The following is a 23,017-nucleotide window of genomic DNA, read 5'->3' as shown; positions in this document are numbered from 1 at the left end:
TTATGGTTCCACATTAGCTGTTGCAAAATTAAGGCAGTTTATACAAATTTAAAAACATTACAATACATTCACAGATTTCACAACACACTGTGTGCCCTCAGGCCCCTACTCCACCACTATCACAAATCTACAGTACTAAATATGTGTGTCTATAGTGCGTATGTTATGTGTGTGTATGCATGTGTTTGTGTCTGTTTGTGTTGCTTCACAGTCCCCGCTGTTCTATAAGGTGTTTTTAATCTGTTTTTTTTTATCAAATTTTACTTCTTGCATCAGTTACTTGATGTGAAATAGAGTTCCATGTAGTTATGGCTCTATGTAGTAATGTGCACCTCCCATATTCTTTTATGGACTTGGGGACTGTGAAGAGAACTCTGGTGGCATGTCTTGTAGGGTATGCATGGATATCCGAGCTGTGTGCCAGTAGTTTAAACAGATAGCTCGGTGCATTCAGCATGTCAATACCTCTCATAAATAAAGTAGTGATGAAGGCAATCTCTCCTCCACTTTGAGCCAGGAAAGATTGTAATGCATATTATTAATGTTAGCTCTCTGCGTACACCCAAGGGCCAGCTGTGCTGACTTTTTCTGAGCCAATTGCAATTTTCCTAAGTTATTTTTTGTGGCACCTGACCACACGACTGAACAGCAGTTAAGGTGCGACAAAACTAGGGCCTGTAGGACCTGCCTTGTTGATATTGCTGTCAGGAAGGTAGAGCAGTGCATTATCATGGACATACTTCTCCCCATCTTAGCTTCTGTTGTATCAATATGTTTTGACCATGACAGTTTACAATCTAGGGTTACTCCAAGCAGTTTAGTCATCTCAACTTGCTCAATATCCACATTATTTATTACAATATTTAGTTGAGGTTTAGGGTTTAGAGAGTGTTTTGTTCCAAATACAATGCTTTTAGTTAAAAAAATATTTAGGTCTAACTTATTCCTTGCCACCCACTCTGAAACTAACTGCAACTCTTTGTTAAGTGTTGCAGTCATTTCAGTCGCTGTAGTAGCTGCCGTGTATAGTGTTGAGTCATCCCCATACATAGACACTCTGGCTTTACTCAAAGTCAGTGGCATGTCGTTAGTAAAAACGTGACAGAATTCAAAAGTACAATTCTTGTCTTTCACAATTTGGTCCGATATACTTGGATATGTAGTGTTAGCGTTTGTCACTGGCATGTCATCCCTAAGTTTGCTTCTCTTGCCAACACATCTGACACGCTGATACTCAGCACCGGGGCCCTTCAGGGGTGTGTGCTTAGTCCCCTCCTATACTCCCTGTTCACCCACTACTGCGTGACCAAGCACATCTCCAACGCCATCATTAAGTTTGCTAACGACACAACAGTGGTAGGCCTGATCACCGACAACGATGAGACAGCCTATAGGGAGGAAGTCAGAGACCTGACAGTGTGGTGCCAGGAGACCAATCTCTCCCTCAATGTGAGCAAGACAAAGGAGATGATCATGGACTTCAGGAAAAGGAGGTCCGAGCACGCCCCCATTAACATTGACAGGGCTGTAGTAGAGCGTGTCGAGAGTTTAAAGTTCCTTGGTGTCCACATCACCAACAAACTATCGTGGTCCAAACACACCAAGACAGTCGTGAAGAAGGCACGACACCACCTTTTACCCCTCAGGAGACTGCAAAGATTTGGCATGGGTACCCAGATCCTCAAAATGTTTTACAGATGCTTCATCGAGAGCATCCTGACTGGTTGCATCACCGCCTGGTATGGCAACTGCTCGGCATCCGAACATAAGACGCTACAGAGGGTAGTGCGTACAGCCCAGTACATCACTGGGGCCAGGCTTCCTGCCATCCAGGACCTATATACTAGGCTGTTTATTTTATTTTTATTTTATTTCACCTTTATTTAACCAGGTAGGCTAGTTGAGAACAAGTTCTCATTTGCAACTGCGACCTGGCCAAGATAAAGCATAGCAATTCGACACATACAACAACACAGAGTTACACATGGAATAAACAAAACATAGTCAATAATACAGTAGAAAAAATAAACAAAAAGTATATATACAATGAGTGCAAATGAGGTAAGACAAGGGAGTTAAGGCAATAAATAGGCCATGGTGGCGAAGTAATTACAATATAGCAATTAAACACTGGAATGGTAGATGTGCAGAAGATGAATGTGCAAGTAGAGATACTGGGGTGCAAAGGAGCAAGATAAATTTATAAATACAATATGGGGATGAGGTAGGTAGATAGATGGGCTGTTTACAGATGGGCTATGTACAGGTGCAGTGATCTGTGAGCTGCTCTGACAGCTGGTGCTTAAAGCTAGTGAGGGAGATATGAGTCTCCAGCTTCAGATATTTTTGCAGTTCGTTCATGTCATTGGCAGCAGAGAACTGGAAGGAAAGACGACCAAAGGAGGAATTGGCTTTGGGGGTGACCAGTGAGATATACCTGCTGGAGCGCGTGCTATGAGTGAGTGCTGCTATGGTAACCAGTGAGCTGAGATAAGGCGGTGCTTTACCTAGCAGAGACTTGTAGATTACCTGTAGCCAGTGGGTTTGGCGACGAGTGTGAAGCGAGGGCCAACCAACGAGAGCGTACAGGTCGCAATGGTGGGTAGTGTATGGGGCTTTGGTGACAAAACGGATGGCACTGTGATAGACTGCATCCAGTTTGTTGAGTAGAGTGTTGGAAATGATTTTATAGATGACATCACCGAAGTCGAGGATCAGTAGGATGGTCAGTTTTACGAGGGTATGTTTGGCAGCATGAGTGAAGGATGCTTTGTTGCGATATAAATCCAATTCTAGATTTAATTTTGGATTGGAGATGCTTAAAACTTCTTATGGCTGCATGGGCAGTATTGAGTAGCTTGGATGAAAGGTGCCCAGAAGTGCCCAGAGTAAACGGCCTGCTCCTCAGTCCCAGTTTCTAATATATGCATATTATTAGTAGTGGATAGAAAACACTCTGAAGTTTCTAAAACTGTTTGAATGATGTCTGTGAGTATAACAGAACTCATATGGCAGGCAAAGACCTGAGAAGAAAGCCAAACAGGATGTGGGAAATCTGAGGTTGGTCGATTTTCAATCCAGCCCCTATTGAATACACAGGGGGATATGGATATGTTTGCACTTATTACGTCTTCCACCGGAAGCCGTAGGGAGCTGTTTGAGTCAATGGTCTGGCAGAGAGCCAGGTCCTGGTCAAGTGCATTTCACATGATAGCGACCTACGTTCCATTGCTTCTCTACAGACAAAGGAATTCTCCGGTTGGAACGTTATTGAATATTTATGATAACAACATCCTAAAGATTAATTCTATACTTAGTTTGACAAGTTTCTTAATATAATATAACTTTTTGAAGTTTTCGTCCGACGTTCGGCTGGACCTGCACATGCGTTTGGATTTGTGTACTAAACGCGTTAACAAAAGTAGCTACTTGGACATAAATAATGGACATTATCGAACAAAACAAACAGTTATTGTGGAACTACGATTCCTGGGAGTGCATTCTGATGAAGATCATCAAAGGTAAGGGAATATTTATAATGTTATTTCTGATTTCTGTTGACTCCAACATGGCGGATAAAAAAAAAAAAATTCTGAGCGCCATCTCAGATTATTGCATGGTTTGCTTTTTCCATAATAAAAAAAAATAATAATCTGACACAGCGGATGCATTAAGAACAAGTGTATCTTTAATTCTATGTAAAACATGTATCTTTCATCAAAGTTTATGATGAGTATTTATGTTATTTGACGTGGCTCTGCAATTTCTCCGGATATTTTGGAGGCATTTCTGAACATGGCGCCAATGTAAACTGAGGTTTTTGGATATAAATATTAACTTTATCGAACAAAACATATATGTATTGTGTAACATGAAGTCCTATGAGTGTCATCTGATAAAAATCATCAAAGGTTAGTGATTCATTTTATCTCTATTTCTGCTTTTTGTGACTCCTGTCTTTGGCTGAAAAATTGCTGTTTTCCTGTGATTTTGCGGTGACCTAACATAATCGTTTGTGGTGCTTTCGCTGTAAAGCCTATTTGAAATCGGACACTTTGGTGGGATTAACAACAAGATTACCTTTAAAATGGTATAAGATACATGTATGTTTGAGGAATTTTAATTATGAGATTTCTGTTGTTTGAATTTGGCGCCCTGCACTTTTACTGGCTGTTGTCATATCATCCCGTTAACGGGATTGCAGCCATAAAAAGCTTTAAGCATGTCCCAGTTTAGGTCACCTAGTAGCACGAGCTCAGAAGATAGATGGGGGGCAATCAATTCACATATGGTGTCCAGGGCACAGCTGGGTGCAGAGGGAGGTCTATAGCAAGCGGCAACAGTGAGAGACTTGTTTCTGGAAAGGTGAATTTTTATAAGTAGAAGCTTGAATTGTTTGGGTACAGACTTGGATAGTAATACAGAACTCTGCAGGCTATCTTTGCAGTAGATTGCAACACCACTCCCTTTGGCAGTTCTATCTTGGAGGAAAATGTTATAGTTAGCGATGGAGATTTCAGGGTTTTTGGTTTCCTTAGCCAGGATTCAGACACGGCTAGGACATCCAGGTTGGCAGAGTGTGCTAAAGCAGTGAGTAAAACAAACTTAGAGAGTAGGCTTCTAATGTTAACATGCATGAAACCAAGGCTTTTACGGTTACAGAAGTCAACAAATGAGAGCACCTGGGGAGTGGGAGTGGAGCTAGGCACTGCAGGACCTGGATTAACCTCTACATCGCCAGAGGAACAGAGGAGAAGTAGGATAATGGTAAGGCTAAATGCTATACGAACTGGCCGTCTAGCACGTTCGGAACAGAGAGTAAAATGAGCAGGTTTCTGGGCACGATAGCATAGATTCAAGGCATAGTGTACAGCCAAAGGTAAGGTAGGATGTGAGTACATTGGAGGTAAACCTAGGCATTGAGTAATGATGAGAGAGATATAGTCTCTAGAGACGTTTAAACCAGGTGATGTCATCGCATATGTGTACAGACAAACATGGTTGGTTAAGGCATATTGAGCAGGGCTAGAGGCTCTACAGTGAAATAAGACAGTAATCACTAACCAGGACAGTAATGGATGAGGCATATTGATATTAGAGAGAGGCATGCGTAGCCAAGTGAACATATGGGTCCAGTGAGTTGTTGGGCTGACTGGGGACACGGCGATTCAGACAGTTAGCAGGCCGATGCTAACACGCTAACAGTTAGTAGGCCAGGGCTAAACAAGCTAGCAGTTAGCAGACCGAGGCTGGCAAGCTAGCAGTTAGCAGACCGGGGCTGCAAGCTAGCATTTAGCAGACAGGGTTAGCAAGCAAGCAGTTAGCACGGGCTAGCAGTTAGCAGACCGGGGCAAGCAAGCTAGCAGTTAGCAGACCGGGGCTGGCAAGCAAGCAGTTAGCAGGGGCTAGCAGTTAGCAGACCGTGGCAGGCAAGCTAGCAGTTAGCAGACCGGGGCAGGCAAGCTAGCAGTTAGCAGACCGGGGCAGGCAAGCTAGCATTTAGCAGACCGGGGCTAGCAAGTTAGCCTTTGGGGGACATCGCAATGGGGTAAGTCTGTTTTTGCCTCTTCGTGCGTTGACGTCGATAGACCAGTCGTGGAATTAGTAGGGTTTCAGCTAGCTCTAGGTAGCTAGCAGGCCTAGCAGATTAGCAGAATGGGCCTTCAGCGGGCGTCGCGCCTGAGGGGCCTGTTGGAATCCTCGGGCAGATTATGTCGGTATTCCAGTCGTAGAGGATCGGCGGGGTTCCGTGCCCCGTACCGGCAGTAGAAGGGGTCTGGATATTGTAGCCRAGGAGTGGTCTTCGGTGGTAGCACAGGAGCCCTGGCAGAGCTAGCTTCAGGCTAATTGGTGCTTGCTCCGGGATGGAAACGCTAGCCAGGAGTGGTCACCCGGGATTGCGGTTAGCTAGTTGCGAAGATCCAGATGAAAATGTTCATAATTTGCGGTAGGAATCCGGGGATATGGAGAGAAATAGGTCCGTTATGCTCTGGTTTGAGTCACGTTGTTCGAACTGGCGAGAGCTTTCCGAGCTAAAGGTTAGCTGATGACCGCTAGCAATGGTATGCTAACTGATAGCTGGTAGCTAGTTAGCTGGCTATCTTCAGTTGAGGGATTCCAGATCCGAAGTAAATAGAAATACTTTAGAAAAAAGCTGATCCACGCCACATTAGATGAGGCGGGTTGCAGGAGAGTATTTAGAAGTTGAGGTTTAGTTAAATATTTTTAAAAGATATGCAAAGAAAAAGTTGTAAAAAGATATGTACAAGGAACACGACAGGACAAAGACGTCTGACTGCTACGCCATCTTGGAAGAGATCGGTGTCAGAGGAAGGCCCAAAAAATTGTCAAAGACTCCAGTCACCCAAGTCATAGACTGTTCTCTCTGTTACAGCACGGAAGTGGTACCGGAGCACCAAGTGTATGGCCAAAAGGCTCCTTAGCTTCTACCCCCAGGCTGAACAATTAATCAAATGGCCACCCATACTATTTACATTGACACCCCCCCTGTTTTTAAACTGCTGCTGTTCGCTGTTTATCATCTATGCTTAGTCACTTTACCCCTACCTACATGTACAAATTACCTCGACTAACCTGTACCCCCATACATTGACTCGGTACCGGTACCCCCTTATATAGCCTCGTTATTGTTATGTAATTTTATTGTTACTTTTTATTTTATACTTTAGTTTATTTAGTCCATTTTTTCTTAACCCTATATCTTGAACTGCTTCTTATGGCTGGGATCCCGTTAACGGGATCGATATGACAACAGCCAGTGAAAATGCAGGGTGCCAAATTCAAAACAACAGAAATCTCATAATTAAAAATCCTCAGATATACAAGTATTTTACACCATTTTAAATATAAACTTGTTGTTAATCCCACCACAGTGTCCGATTTCAAAAAGGCTCTACGATGAAAGCACAACATATCATTATGTTAGGTCAGCACCTATTCACAGAAAAACACAGCCATTTTTCTAGCCAAAGAGAGGAGTCACAAAAAGCAGAAATAGAGATAAAATGAATCACTAACCTTTGATGATCTTCATCAGATGACACTCATAGGACTTCATGTTACACAATACATGTATGTTTTGTTCGATAAAGTTCATATTTATATCCAAAAATCTCAGTTTACATTGGCGCGTTATGTTCAGTAATGTTTTGCCTCTAAAACATCCGGTGATTTTGCAGAGAGCCACATCAACATACAGAAATACTCAAACAGAAATACTCAAACATTGATAAAAGATACAAGTATTATACATGCTACTTTAGATAAACCTCTCCTAAATGCAACCGCTGTGTCAGATTTCAAAAAAATGATACGGATAAAGCACACCATGCTATAATCTGAGTACAGCGCTCAGAGCACAAACAAGCCATGAAGATATCCGCCATGTTGTGGAGTCAACAGATGTCAGAATAGCATTATAAATATTCACTTACCTTTGATGATCTTCATCAGAATGCACTCCCAGGAATCCCAGTTCCACAATAAATTCCATCATTTATGTCCAAATACCTCCTTTTTGTTTGCGCGTTCTGCACACAATCCAAACTCACGACGCGCGGGCAAATCCATGCGAAAGTTCAGACGAAAAGTAATATTACAGTTCGTAGAAACATGTCAAACGAAGTATAGAATCAATCTTTCAGATGTTTTAAACATAAATCTTCAATAATGTTCCAACTGGAGAATTCCTTTGTCTTCAGAAATGCAATGGAACGCAAGCTAACTCTCTCACGTGAACACGCCTGGTCAGCTCATGGCACTCTGCCAGACCCATGACTCAAAGAGCCCTCATTCCCCCCCCTTCACAGTAGAAGCATCAAACAAGGTTCTAAAGACTGTTGACATCTAGTGGAAGCCTTAGGAAGTGCAATATGACCAATATCCCACTGTATATTCGATAGGCGATGAGTTGAAAACCTACAAACCTCAGATTTCCCACTTCCTGGTTGGATTTTTTCTCAGGTTTTTGCCTGCCATATGAGTTCTGTTATACTCACAGACATCATTTAACTTCTCTGGGATATGTGGGACGCTAACGTCCCACTACGCCAAAAGCCAGTGAAAATGCAGAGCGCCAAATTAAAATAAATTACTATAAAAATCAAACTTTTCAGTCTCCTGGGGGGGAATAGGTTTTGTCGTGCCCTCTTCACGACTGTCTTGCCGCTCTGACATTGATCGTCCATATATTTGTATATTCTTAAATACATTCCCTTTACTTGGATTTGTATATATTGGGTATATGTTGTGAAATTGTTAGATGTTACTTGTTAGATATTACTGCACTGTCGGAGGTAGAAACACAAGCGTTTTTCTTCGGTCTGCCTGGAGTGCCAGGACGTCACTTCCTCTTGAACTTGCACACGTGTTGCTGTGCGTTTGCTGTGTGTTTTGTTGCCAACCTTACTTTGCTAGCTGACAACTTTACGGTTTTTACTTTTTACTTTTTAATTACTGTTTATATTTTTAGTTTTTCCCTCAACTTTTTTCCCTCATTCATCTTTTTTCACTCCGGACGCTTTATCTGGACATGGTTCGTCAGCACCTTCAACAGCCGAAGCTAAGTAGTAACATTAACATGATGCCTAATTGCAGTCGCTGTACTCATAATATACAGGAGAACGATCGCCTTATGGCGAGGATAGCTGTGCTGCAAACTTTCAACCGGTTTTCCCCATTAAGTAGCGAGTCGGAGTCTGAGGCCGAGTCTTCTCTTGTCTCTACTCCTCCCGTTACGGGGTCAGAGACGCCGAAGCTTCCCACCATTAGCTCTGACAAATTGAAAACCCTAGTCATTGGCGACACCATTACCCGCAGTATTAGACTCAAAACGAATCACCCAGCGATCATACACTGTTTACCAGGGGGCAGGGCTACCGACGTTAAGGCTAATCTGAAGATGGTGCTAAAACTGGCGAGTGTAGAGAGTATAGAGATATTGTTATCCACGTCAGCACCAACGATGTTAGGATGAAACAGTCAGAGGTCACCAAGCGCAACATAGCTTCAGCGTGTAAGTCTCTGGCCCCCTCCCAGTTAGGGGGAGTGATGAGCTCTACAGCAGAGTCTCACAACTCAATCGCTGGTTGAAAACTGTTTTCTGCCCCTCCCAAAAGATAGAATTTGTAGATAATTGGCCCTCTTTCTGGGACTCACCCACAAACAGGACCAAGCCTGACCTGCTGAGGAGTGACGGACTCCATCCTAGCTGGAGGGGTGCTCTCATCTTATCTACCAACATAGACAGGGCTCTAACTCCTCTAGCTCCACAATGAAATAGGGTGTTAGCCAACCTGCCAGCTTAGTGGAGTCTGCTACTAGCATAGTCAGTGTAGTCAGCTCAGCTATCCCCATTGAGACTGTGTCTATGCCTCGACCTAGGATGGGCAAAACTAAACATGGCGGTGTTTGCCTTAGCAATCTCACTAGGATAAAGACCTCCTCCATTCCTGCCATTATTGAAAGAGATCGTGATACCTCACATCTCAAAATAGGGCTACTTAATGTTAGATTCCTCACTTCAAAGGCAGTTATAGTCAATGAACTAATCACTGATCATAATCTTGATGTGATTGGCCTGACTGAAACATGGCTTAAGCCTGATGAATTTACTGTGTTAAATGAGGCCTCACCTCCTGGTTACACTAGWGACCATATCCCCCGTGCATCCCGCAAAGGCGGAGGTGTTGCTAACATTTACGATAGCAAATTTCAATTTACAAAAAAAAAAATGACGTTTTCATCTTTTGAGCTTCTAGTCATGAAATCTATGCAGCCTACTCAATCACTTTTTATACTACTGTTGTACCGGCCCCTGGCCATATACACGTTCCTACTTAAGTTTCCCTGAATTCCTATCGAACCTTGTAGTCATAGCAGAATAATATTCTAATTTTTGGTGATTTATATATTCATATGGAAAAGTCCACAGACCCATTCCAAAAGGCTTTTGGAGCATCATCGACTCAGTGGGTTTTGTCCAACATGTCTCTGGACCTACTCACTGCCACAGTCATACTCTGGACCTAGTTTTGTCCATGGAATAAATGTTGTAGATCTTAAAGTTTTCTCATAATCCTGCTGACTATCGACCACATTTTATTACGTTTGCAATCGAACAAATAATCTGCTCAGACCCCAACCAAGGAGCATCAAAAGTCGTACTATAAATCTCAGACAACCACAAAGATTCCTTGATGCCCTTCCAGACTCCTTCTGCCTACCCAAGGACGTCAGAGGACAAAAATCAGTTAACCACCTAACTGAGGAACTCAATTTAATCTTGCGCAAACTCACCTGTGCCACTAGGGTTGCACCCTAAAAACTAAAACATTGTCATAAGAAAACTAGCTCCCTGGTAACAGAAAACCCGAGCTCTGAAGCAAGCTTCCAGAAATTTTTACGGAAATGGCGCCACACCAAACTGGAATTCTTCCGACTAGCTTGGAAAGATACCGTGCAGTATCGAAGAGCCTACTCTGCGCTCGATCATCCTACTTTTCCAACTTAATTGAGGAAAATAAGAACAATCCAAAATTTATTTTTGATACTGTTGCAAAGCAACTAAAAAGCAGCATTCCCCAAGTGAGGATGGCTTTCACTTCAGCAGTAATAAATTCATGAACTTCTTTGAGAAAAGATCATGATCATTAGAAAGCAAATTACGGACTCCTCTTTAAATCTGCGTATTCCTCCAAAGCTAAGCTGTCCTGAGTCTGACAACTCTGCCAGGACCTAGGATCAAGAGAGACACGTGTTTAGTACATATCTCTTGACACAATGATGAAAATAATCATGGCCTCTAAACCTTCAAGCTGCATACTGAATCCTATTCCAACTACACTAGAAAGAGCTCTTCATGTGCTTGGCCTCTATGTTGAACATAATAAACGGCTCTCTATCCACCGGATGTGTACCAAACTCACTAAAAGTGGCAGTAATAAGAGCCTCTCTTGAAAAAGCCAAACCTTGACCAGAAAATATAAAAAACTATCGGCCTATCTCGAATCTTCCATTCCTCTCAAACATTTGAAAAAGCTGTTGCGGCAGCAACTCACTGCCTCCTGAGAGAAAACAATGTATACAAAATGCTTCAGTCTGGTTTTAGACCCCATCATACACTGAGACTGCACTTGTGAAGGTGGTAAATGACCGTTTAATGATCGGCTATGAAAAGCCAACTGACTTTTACTCCTGATTATTATTTGACCATGCTGGTCATTTATCGAACATCGTGCCATGTTCTTATATCTCCACTCTGTTCCTCTCTAGGTTCTTCTTCCTAGGTTTTGGCCTTTCTAGGGAGTTTTTCCTAGCCACCGTCCTTCTACACCTGCATTGCTGCTGTTGCTTTTAGCTGGTTCTTGTGTACACAGACTGTTCAGAATTTAGCTGATGTACGAAGGGCTATATAAAATAAACTTGATTTGATTTGATTAACATCTGAAAAGATGGTGCCGAAGAACATGGCTGACGTTTTACATTCTCCCAACTAATTGTGCTATTTTGTTAGTTTTTTGCATTTTGTGTAACTTATTTTTTTACTTATTTTGTACATAATGTTGCTGCTACCGTCTCTTATGACCGAAAATAACATCTGGACATCAGAACAGCGATTACTCACTGTGGAAACTTTTTCCTTTAATGAGTCCGACGAGAAGGATATACTACTTTCACTGGAACAGGCCCAGATCCCCTTCATTTTCTTGAAGAAAAGACGCAGGAAAAGGGGCCGCAGATTGGGCTGCCTTTTGAGAATCCATAGGCGAGCGAGGAAACTTCCACTGCCATCTGTTCTTCTTGCTAACATGCAATCATTGGAAAATAAAAATGATGACCTACGATTAAGATTATCCTACCAACAGGACATTAAAAACTGTAATATCTTATGTTTCACCGAGACGTGGCTGAACGATGACACGGATAATATAGAGCTGGCTGGATTTTCCATGCACCGTCAGAACAGAGAAGCTACGTCTGGTAAGACGAGGGGTAGGGGAGTGTGTCTATTTGTCAATAACAGCTGGTGCGCGATGTCTAATATTAATGAAGTCTCGAGGTATTGCTCGCCTGAGGTAGAGTACCTTATGATAAGCTGTCAACCACACTATCTACCAAGAGAGTTCTCATCTATATAATTCGTAGCCGTCTATTTACCACCACAGAACGAAGCTGGCACTAAGACCGCTCTCAACCAATTCTATAAGGCCATAAGCAAAGAAGAAAATGCTCACCCAGAAGCGGCGCTCCTAGCGGCCGGGGACTTTAAAGCGTCCTGACGGGTTGCATCACTTCCTGGCATGGCAACTGCTCGGCCTCTGACCGCAAGACACTACAGAGGGTAGTGCGTACGGCCCAGTACATCACCGGGGCCAAGCTTCCTGCCATCCAGGACCTCTATACCAGGCGGTGTCAGAGGACGGCCCTAAAAATCGTCAAAGACTCCAGCCACCCTATTCATAGACTGTTCTCTCTGCTACCGCACGGCATTCGGTACCGGAGCGCCAGGTCTAGGTCCAAGAAGCTTCTAAACAGCTTCTACCTCCAAGCCATAAGACACTTGAAGAGCTAATCAAATGGCTACACAGACTATTTGCATCCCCCTCATTCGCTGCTGCTACTCTCTGTTATTATCTATGCATAGCCACTTTAGTAACCCTACCTGCATGTACATAATTACCACAATTGCCCCCACACATTGACACGTTGACTCTGCCAGTACCCCCTGTAATTAGCCCTGCTATTGTTATTTACTGCTGCTCTTTAATTATTTGTTTTTCTTATCTCTTACTTTTTTTATGGTATTTTCTTAACTGCATTGTTGGTTAAGGGCTTGTAAATAAGCATTTCACTGTACGGTCTACACCTGTTGTATTCGGCGCATGTGACAAATAAAATGTGATTTGATGAACTAAGATTCAGTAGAATAGTATAGAATACATACATGTACATTTGACCTCCATTATCTAGGATGTGACAATGGTAAATAAATCTCTCAATTTTTGCTCATTTTTTGTGCGGTCTTGCAGGCCTTCTCATGCAGCTGCAACTGCAAGTGCATTTGTAAATCATGACCCATCTTGAGTTGGGCTCTGGGATGGTGCAATTGTTGAGAAAGTGAGCTTATGGTTGTGTGGGGGTAAGGGCTGAGTGTGTGTGGGTGTATGTGTGTATCCCACAACTGTTGCGAAGGAAGAAGTAAAAGATGTTAGGGACAATAGAGGATGATCCACAGATATATATAATACAAATCGAGGTGAGGGCAATGGAAATGCATATGGCAATTGATCTACTWCAATRCGGTAYATGGCACTGTATGCTCTTTTCAAAGYATGGATCCCAGTCGGTTCAGGGCTATGGGATACAGGGGGTCGAGGGTGGTCTGCCGGGCATTGGGATGACAACCCAACTCGGGWTGAGGAGGGCTTTTAGKGSGTGGAATAGTAGGGACCAATTGGAGGTTTACTTAGTAGAAATGCAAATATCATGGTACAACTATATAGACACTCAATCATTATGTTACTTTTTAATAGTACGTTTACAAAAATATATTCTGATTAAAAGAATGAAAGGTGTGTCTCATTATGGTAAGTGGTGAAATAAGTATAGCCAGTTACAATTGTAATGGCTTAGCAGATAATAAGAAAAGACGATCAGTATTTACCTGGCTAAAAGAGAAGGATTATAATATCTATTGTTTACAGGAAACCCATTCAACAGTTTTAGATGAAGTTTTGTGGAAAAAGAACTGGGGGGGCAAAATATATTTCTCCCATGGGCAAAGAAATTCAAAAGGGGTGATGGTTTTAAGTAACAATAATTTTGATCCAAATGTGCAAATTGTCCAAACAGATCCTCAAGGTAGATGGATTATTTTAAATATGTTATTGGACAATAAACAAATATGGCTTGTTAACCTATACGGTCCGAATAATGATGATCCAAGCTTCTTTGAAAATATATATAAGAATTTATCAACTCTACAAGCAACACTAGACTCTATTATTATAGTGGGAGATTTTAATACGGTCTTAAATACCTCTATAGACCGGAAAGGAAATCACACTACAAACTATCACCCTCAGGCACTTAAGGAAATCATGAATGTCATGGATATATTGGAATTAGTGGATATATGGAGACTTAAATACCCTGATTTAGTGAGATATACATGGCGGAGGCTGAATAAAGCTAGTCGTCTTGACTACTTTCTTATACCATTCTCTCTGGCACCAAAAGTTAAAAAAGTGTTGATAGGGGACAGAATGCGGTCGGATCATCACATAATTGGCATATATATTTCTCTTACAGAATTTCCATGTGGGCGAGGATATTGGAAATTTAATCAAAGTCTACTAGATGATAAATTGTTTAGAACTAGGACAGAAGATTTTATAACTGACTTTTTCACACATAACATACTGTATGTGTATATGTATGCATGCGTGTATGGATATATATATTTACCCCAAAAAATATGGGGGATTGGAAATGATGCAGACAATTACATTGGAAGCAACATTCTTTCCGCAATATTAAGTTGATCCACCCCTAAAAAAATAAAAAAATAAAAAAAATAAAAAAAAATAAGAATAGTATAGAATACTGTATATACATATGAGATGAGTAATGCAAGATATTTAAACATTATTAAAGTGACTAGTGTTCCATTTATTAAAGTGGCCAGTGATTTCAAGTCTATGTATTTAGGCAGCAGCCTCTAATGTGCTAGTGATGGCTATTTTACAGTCTGATGGCCTTGAGATAGAAGCTGTTTTTCAGTCTCTCGATCCCAGCTTTGATGCACCTGTACTGACCTCGCCTTCTGGATGATAGCGGGGTGAACAGACAGTGGCGCGGGTGGTTGTTGTCCTTGATTATCTTTTTGGCCTTCCTGTGATATCAGGAGCTGTAGGTGTCCTGGAGGGTAGGACGTTTGCGTTGGGAAGACCGAACCACCCTCTGGAGAGCCCTGCGGTTGCGAGCTGTGCAGTTACCGTACCAGGCAGTGATACAGCCAGGGTTTTAGGTGCTAAAACAGGGTTTTAGGTGCTAAGCCAAATTTCTTCAGCCTCCTGAGGTTGAAGTGGCGCTGTTCCCATATCTGTATATTCGGCGATATTATTCTCTGAAGCTACCCACACCTGTATTTGGGGAATTTCAGTTTATCTGCAGATGCTCTCAAGCTCTGTCGGGTTGGATTTCGAAGTGTTGCTGCACAGCTATTTTCAGGTCTCTCCAGAAACGTTCCTTCGTGTTCAAGTCCGGGCTCTGGCTGGGCCACTCAAGGACATTCAGAGACTTGCGCCACTCTTGCGTTGTCTTGGCTGTGTGCTTAGGGTCGTTGTCCTGTTGGAAGGTGAATATTTGCCCCAATCTGAGGTCCTTAGTGCTCTGGAGCAGGTTATCATCAAGGATCTCTCTGTACTTTGCTCCCTTCATCTTTCCCTCGATCCTGACTAGTCTCCCAGTCCCTGCCGCTGATAAACAGCCCCACAGCATGATGCTGCCACCACAAAACTTCACCGTAGGGATGGTACCAGGTTTCCTCCAGACGTGAAGCTTGGTTTCATCAGACCAGAGAATCTTGTTTCTCATGGTCTGAGAGTCCTTTATGTGCCTTTTGGCAAACTCCAAGCGGGCTGTCATGTGCTTTTTACTGAAGAGTGGCTTCCGTCTGGCCAATCTACCATAAAGGCCTGTTTGGTGGAGTGCTGCAGAGATGGTTGTCCTTCTGGAAGGTTCTCCCATCTTCACAGAGGCACTCTAGAGCTCTGTCAGAGTGACCATCGGGTTCTTGGTCACCTCGCTGATGAAGGCCTTTCTCCCCCGATTGCTCAGCTTGGCCGGGCGGCCAGCTCTAGGAAGAGTCTTGGTGGTTCCAAACTTCCTCCATTTAAGACATTGTTTGGTACCCTTCCCCAGATCTGTGCCTCGACACAATCATGTATCGGAGCTCTACGGGGGGGTGCTGGGGCTGCGGTGGAGGGTGATGTCCTTCAAGGTCCTGGCTAAGGTGGGGACTGCTGCCTAGTGGAGGTGGGCCTGCTAGAGAGTAACTCCAGGCACACCGGGTGTTCGGAAAACAGAGCCGCTTGGGGTTTTGGAAAAAGTTCCCTCTCAAAAGCACAATCTTTTGCTTCTGTGTGTCCTCAGTAGGTGTGGGGGTGTTGGTGGGGGGGGGGGTCCTGCCTTGTTTGTCCTGTTGTGGTATTAAGGCTGTTCTGTTGTCATCTCTGGGGGGGATGGCTAGCTCTCTCATGAGTGGTTCATAATCACACCTCAGATATCTCACCTCTTCCTGTATTTCATTTTTATGTTTTATTTAACCTTTATTTTACTAGGCAAGTCAGTTAAGAACAAATTCTTATTTACAATGGTGGCCTACCAAAAGGTAAAAGGCCTCCTGTGGGGACGGGGGATTAAAAATAAAAAATAAAATTCAAATATAGGACAAACACACATCACGACAAGAGAGACACCACAACACTACATAAAGAGAGACCTAAAGACAACACCATAGCTTGGCAGCAACACATGACAACACCGCATGGTAGCGTTACAAACCTGACAACAACATGGTAGCAACATGGCAGCAGCACAACATTGTAACAACACAAAACATGGTACAAACATTATTGGGCACAGACAACAGCACAAAAGGCAAGAAGGTAGAGACAACAAAACATCCCACGAAGCAGCCACAACTGTCAGTAAGTGTCCATGATTGAGTCTTTGATTGAAGAGCTGTAGTTCTGTTAGCTGGGCTGTGTGTTCCTCTCTCTTCGTGAAGTTCTCTCACCAGCCAGCTCTCTCAGACAGCCATTTATCTCCACCTTCAGCCCTCTGGGTACTGTGTGTGTGGGGGGGGGGGTTGTGTTGGTCTTTTTTGTGGGTCTGTTCTGTCTGGAGTGTGTGGATAAGCTCAGAGGGTGTCTCAGGGTCCTCGTGTTACAATATTCTGATTTTCCACCTTCCGCTAAAACCCTCTCTTGAAAGAGGGATAGTGTGCTCTTATAGCTGTGTGCCATGCCCAGGGATGGTCTGTGTGGAGGATTAGTTTGCTTACGTTCCCATTTTTGTAGCAGTCAGCAAAAAGTGTCTCTGGATTGTCCATGAGGAGCTTCTCTTTGTACTCTTTTCCTTCTTGTAATTTTTAATATCCAATGGGTACTGTACTGTACTGCACAGGGGCAAGCCATGGAGCAGGGGGACGAAGAGGCCAAGGCATTTTTTGGGGGGAGGAAGTCTGCTGCTATTATTGGGCTCAGGTGCATCACACCTCAGTGCTAATTAATGTTGCATCCGGGTCTGTTCTTTCCTATCAAGCTTGGTAGCCTTTTAACTTAGCAGTCAGTCTTTATAAAGTTAAATAGTAGCTACAGATTATTGTAATGTTATTTTCATTCTAGGCATTCATTCTAGACTCTCTCTCTCTCTGTCTTGCCCTCTCATTGTCCCTCTCCCCCTCTGTCTCTCTTCTCCTCTGTATCCTTTCCCCCCTCTTTAATATAATAGCATAAAGTAATATGATTGTAGTAACAATAATAGTAGTAATAATATATCTCACTCACCTGGTGTTTCTGGGGGGGAGGGGTGTCCGAGGGTTCTGTGATTGACAGCTGTGATGCGAATCTGGTAGGTATCTGTTGGGGTCATGTTGCCCAGCGTGTGGACCCTCTCCCTGGCTTCCAATACCGCCACCTGCTTCCATGGAGAGAAACTACTCCTTTTCCCCTGTCGCTGCTCCTACACCAACAAAACTATATTAATATCAACACTGAAAAAAATATATACAACATGCAACAATTTCAAAGATTTTACTGAGTTACAGTTCACATAAGGAAATCAGTAAATTGAAATAAATTCATTAGGCCCTAATCTATGGATTTCACATAACTGGGAATACAAATATGCATCTGTTGGTCAAATGTATTTATATAGCCCTTCTTACATCAGCTGATATATCAAAGTGCTGTACAGAAACCCAGCCTAAAACCCCAAACAGCAAGCAATGCAGGTGTTGAAGCACGGTGGCTAGGAAAAACTCCCTAGAAAGGCCAAAACCTAGGAAGAAACCTAGAGAGGAACCAGGCTATGAGGGGTGGCCAGTCCTCTTCTGGCTGTGCCGGGTGGAGATTATAACAGAACATGGCCAAGATGTTCAAATGTTCATAAATAACCAGCATGGTCAAATAATAATAATCAAAGTAGTTGTCGAGGGTGCAGCAAGTCAGCACCTCAGGAGTAAATGTCAGTTGGCTTTTCATAGCCGATCATTAAGAGTATCTCTACCGCTCCTGCGGTCTCTAGAGAGTTGAAAACAGCAGGTCTGGGACAGGTAGCACAACTATTTTAATATCTACTAGATACAACAACACAACTATATTAATATTATTAATATTATACCTTTATTTCAACAAGGAACACAGACTGAGACCAAGGTCTCTTTTACAGCTGGGCCCTGTGTATACATGTTTACACATACAGTTTAGGTACAACGATTAAGAAACTACACAAGACAAACAAAACTATCACAGATAACACAAAAAAATACAGCAACAGATTATATTTACACATAGGTTATTCCCCTAACAGCACAATAACTTGCATTACCCGAAACAGTTACAAGCAATACACAAATAAAAATGCTCCAATAAATGTTTAAAATGGGCAACAGGGGGACAAGAGTCTCAAGTTTAAGTTTAGTCTGCAGGCTATTCCATAGGCAAGGAGCGTAACAGGAAAAGGCAGCCATACCCAACTCTGTGGAAATCGCAGGGGCCTCAAGTGTAATCCATGCTTGAGACCTGGTTTTAGGAATTATAATTATAATATTGATGAGTGATGATAAATAAGAAGGTAGCTTATTCAGAAGTGACAAACACGAGAGCATGTTGTTCTCGTCTCACGGACAGTGAAGTCCAACCCACATTTTGAGATAAAACACAGTGGTGAGTTCCGTAGCTAGCACCCGTAATAAACCTAAGTGCGCAATGATAAGTAGCATCCAGTGATTTAAGTGTTGATGCCGTAGCATGCATGTAAATAATAACCCCATAATCTATAACAGACATAAAAGTAGCTTGCACAATTTGTCTTCTATTTGTAGAGGACAAACATGTCCTGTTTCTATAGAGGAAGCCTAGCTTGATTTTTAGCCATTTACAAAGTTCGTCAATATGCATTTTAAAAGACAGTTTATCATCCAACCAATCCCTAAGTATTTATATGCAGAGACCTGATTATTTAGACATCCAGCTAAGCTCGTAAGTGAAAGTGTATTTTCAACCAACTTTTTGAACCTATTAAAAATCATAAAATGTGTTTTCTTTGCATTTAAAACAAATTTCAGCTGTATAAAAGTACCTTGTAATATCTTAAAATCTGTCTCCAATAGTGATAATGCTTGGTCATCCGTTGAAGCGATAGAGTACATGACAGTGTCATCAGCATATAAATTAATTTGACACTTTCTTATCTCATCACCGATATTGTTTATGTAGAGAGTGAACAGTAATGGACCAAGTATAGAACCTTGTGGGACCCCTTTAACCAACTCCAATGGCTCCGACTGGATGACGTCGACTCTAACAGCCTGACTCTAACAGCTTACCCAAAAGTATTTCATGGTCTACAGTGTCAAAAGCTTTATATAAATCTATGAACAAGGCGGCACAGTACTTTCTATTATCTAGAGCATTAGTACTATAATTTACAACACGTACAGTGGCCGTAATAGTACTGTGTTTAGGTCTGAAGCCAGATTGATTACTAGAAAGAGTATTGTTAACAGTTAAAAAAGAATGTAGTTGCCTATTCACGAATGACTCTAGAATTTTAGCCAAACAGGAGAGCTTAGAGATGTGCCGATAATTATCCAATTCACTACCATCACCTCCCTTGAGGACTGGTAAAACAAAAGCTGTTTTCCAGGATTTAGGAATCTTTCCTATGACAAATGTTTGATTAAAGATATGCTTCACTACACCAGCAATAATAGGTGCCGCACACTTGAGTAAATATGGATCCAGATTGTCAGCGCCTAATGATTTCTTAGAATCGATAGCAGATAGTGCAAATAAGACCTCATCTTCTGTGACTTTTTGAAAATTAAAAACCGGCTTACTGTTTTCCACATCACCTGAAGGCCGAGGAACTGAAACAATAGACCGGTCAGGATCATGTTGGCCATTTTTTCTTTCAAAAAGAAAACCAGCAGAAATAAAATGCTTATTAAAAACATCACAAATTTCAGTTCGGTCAGTGATGATCCCAGATTACGATGTAATTTGCTTTGGCAGGGAAGTCAAAGAGTTTCCTCGTTTAAGTGAGTTAACAGTTTTCCAGAATTTAGCGGGATCACCAGCAGACTCTGTCATAGCATCAAGAAAATACCTAGATTTGGCCTTTTTTATTCCTCCGGTCCATTTATTTTTCAATTGCCTAAAAAGCAGCCAATTAGCTGTTACACCATTTTCCCTCGCCAAGGCCCATGCTTGATTCTTTTGCAGAAAAAGGATTTTCAAATCACAGGAGAACCAAGGATTAGTTCGATTTTTTTTACCCTAAGTCGCTTTAACGGGGCATGTTTATCATTCATGAAGGTAAAAATTGATGAAAAGAAAGAGAATGCTAAAACTGGGTCCATTATGCAGTTTACGGATAAAAGCTCTGAATAATAAAGGTCACGGATAACGGCTCTGATAAGTGTTTATAGTTTCCCTTTAGAATTATACGGGGGTCAGGGTTTTTAGCCTAGTATCTCTGATACATGCAATAGGGCAGTGGTTACTGATGTCATTAGCAAATAACCCACTAGCTATATATTTGTGAGATGTATTTGTTAAGATAAGGCCTATTAACGTAGATTTTTGGGGGTCTGTTGGATTAGGACGGGTAGGTATAGTTATTAGTTGAGTAAGATTTAGTTCTTTACAAATAGCTTTTAATTTAAACGATGCTGGCATCAGCCAGTCCAGATTGAGATCTCTGATAATCAATAATTCAGAGTTTACATAATTAGACATTAACTCAAACAATTTGCTTAGAGCAGATACCGGAGCTGAGGGTTGGCGATAAACTCCCGCTGGCGTTAATAGTGCATTATGAACAAGGACCACAATTAGAACTAAGCATTCATACTGTTTCGGGAACAGACGTTGAAATGGACACAGTGACATCTAGGTTGCATTTAACATATATGGCAATACCTCCTCCTCTACCCACTCTGTCTGCTCTGTAGACTTTACACCCAGCTAACAGAACATCTGAGTCTACCTCTACCCACTCTGTCTGCTCTGTAGACATTATACCCAGCTAACAGAACATCTGAGTCTACCTGCAGAAACCGAGCTGAGGGTGGGCGATAGAGCAGATACCGGAGCTGAGGGTGGGAGATAGAGCAGATGCCGGAAGCTGAGGGTGGGCGATAGAGCAGATACCGGAGCTGAGGGTGGGAGATAGAGCAGATACCGGAGCTGAGGGTGGGAGATAGAGCAGATACCGGAGCTGAGGTGGGAGATAGAGCAGATACCGGAGCTGAGGGTGGGAGATAGAGCAGATACCGGAGCTGAGGGTGGGAGATAGAGCAGACACCGGAGCTGAGGGTGGGAGATAGAGCAGATACCGGAGCTGAGGGTGGGCGATAGAGCAGATACCGGAGCAGAGGGTGGGAGATAGAGCAGATACCGAGCTGAGGGTGGCGGATAGAGCAGATACCGGAGCTGAGGGTGGGAGATAGAGCAGACACCGGAGCTGAGGGTGGGAGATAGAGCAGATACCGGAGCTGAGGGTGGGCGATAGAGCAGATACCGGAGCTGAGGGTGGGCGATAGAGCAGATACCGGAGCTGAGGGTGGGCGATAGAGCAGACACCGGAGCTGAGGGTGGGAGATAGGGCAGATACCGGAGCTGAGGGTGGAGATAGAGCAGATACCGGAGCTGAGGGTGGGAGATAGAGCAGATACCGGAGCTGAGGGTGGGCGTAGAGCAGATACCGGAGCTGAGGGTGAGTGATAGAGCAGATACCGGAGCTGAGGGTGGGAGATAGAGCAGATACCGAGCAGAGGGTGGGCGATAGAGCAGATACCGGAGCTGGGGTGGGAGATAGAGCAGATACCGGAGCTGAGGGTGGGCGATAAACTCCTGCTAGCGTTAATAGTGCATTATGACCAAGGACCACGGTTAGAACAAAGCATTCATACTGTTAGGAACTGAAGTTGAAATGGACACAGTGACATCTAGGTTGCATTTACCATATATGGCAATACTCCACCTCTACCCACTCTGTCTGCTCTGTAGACATTATACCCAGCAACATCTGAGTCTACCTCTACCCACTCTGTCTGCTCTGTAGACATTATACCCAGCTAACAGAACACCTGAGTCTACTCTACCCACTCTGTCTGCTCTGTAGACATTATACCCAGCTAACAGAACACCTGAGTCTACTCTACCACTCTGTCTGTCTGTAGACATTATACCAGAACAATCTGATCCACTCTCCCCACTCTGTCTGCTCTGTAGACATTATACCAGCTAACAGAACATCTGAGTCCCCTCTACCCACTCTGTCTGCTCTGTAGACATTATCCCTCAGAACATCTGAGTCTACCTCTACCCACTCTGTCTGCTCTGTAGACATTATACCCAGAACATCTGAGTCTACCTCTACCCACTCTGTCTGCTCTGTAGACATTATACCACAGTAACAGAACTCTGAGTCTACCTCTACCCACTCTGTCTGCTCTGTAGACATTATACCAGCTAACAGAACACCCTGAGTCTACCTCTACCCACTCTGTCTGCTCTGGTAGACATTATACCAGAACATCTGAGTCACCTCTACCCACTCTGTCTGCTCTGTAGACATTATACCCAGCTAACAGAACATCTAAGTCTACCTCTACCCCCTCTGTCTGCTCTGTAGACATTTACCCAGCTAACAGAACATCTGAGTCCACTCTACCCACTCTGTCTGCTCTGTAGACATTATA

The 23,017-nt window shown here is 42.9% G+C and overlaps 1 pseudogene; it reads right to left on the bottom strand.

Annotated features, from left to right (window-relative positions):
• LOC139027583 (V-set and immunoglobulin domain-containing protein 10-like 2) overlaps positions 1-23,017 on the bottom strand; it is a 123,250-nt pseudogene that overhangs the window by 23,529 nt on the left and 76,704 nt on the right.

This window comes from Salvelinus sp. IW2-2015, linkage group LG1 (genome assembly GCF_002910315.2).
Source record: "Salvelinus sp. IW2-2015 linkage group LG1, ASM291031v2, whole genome shotgun sequence".
NCBI classification, from domain to species: Eukaryota; Metazoa; Chordata; class Actinopteri; order Salmoniformes; family Salmonidae; genus Salvelinus; species Salvelinus sp. IW2-2015.
The sequence above is the reverse complement of the archived record's forward strand: the minus strand, read 5'-3'. Positions and strand labels throughout refer to the sequence as shown.